The following is a 586-nucleotide window of genomic DNA, read 5'->3' as shown; positions in this document are numbered from 1 at the left end:
GTATGAATGGATGTATATATGTATATATGTATGTATGTATGTATGTATGAATGTTGGTGTTTATTTATGTACTTCTTTTATTCTATTCCGTTATCCTTTCCTGAGATTCTGTACAATGGACACATCGTCCATCCCCGTATTTATTAAGCATAAGTTGTAGAACGCTTGCTAGACATCTCTTTGTCAGCGGTAAACTATACCCAACAATACCTTCCTACTAACTTCTTCAAACATGTTACATTTTCTTCCGTACTTATATCAACAACTTACACTTGTCTCTCAAGCATTGCTTTCATCTAACCAAAGCATATGTCACCTCACTAACACTTCCATCTTTCCTTTTATTTTTTTTATTTATTTATTTCATATATACTTTGTATAGTGTTGTTTTGCAAACGTATTGAATTATCTAGTGTACGTTTTAATGCACCTATCTGCCTGCACATGTGCGCAAATATACATGAGTATGTGTGCATATGCGAGCGTGTGTGCGTGTCCGCGTACGGGCGTGCACACATGTTTCATGCACGAGCAAGCGTATATATATATATATATATATATATATATAAACAATATATGAGTATAT

The sequence above is a fragment of the Octopus bimaculoides genome, chromosome 2 (genome assembly GCF_001194135.2).
Source record: "Octopus bimaculoides isolate UCB-OBI-ISO-001 chromosome 2, ASM119413v2, whole genome shotgun sequence".
Taxonomy (NCBI): domain Eukaryota; kingdom Metazoa; phylum Mollusca; class Cephalopoda; order Octopoda; family Octopodidae; genus Octopus; species Octopus bimaculoides.
The sequence above is the reverse complement of the archived record's forward strand: the minus strand, read 5'-3'. Positions refer to the sequence as shown.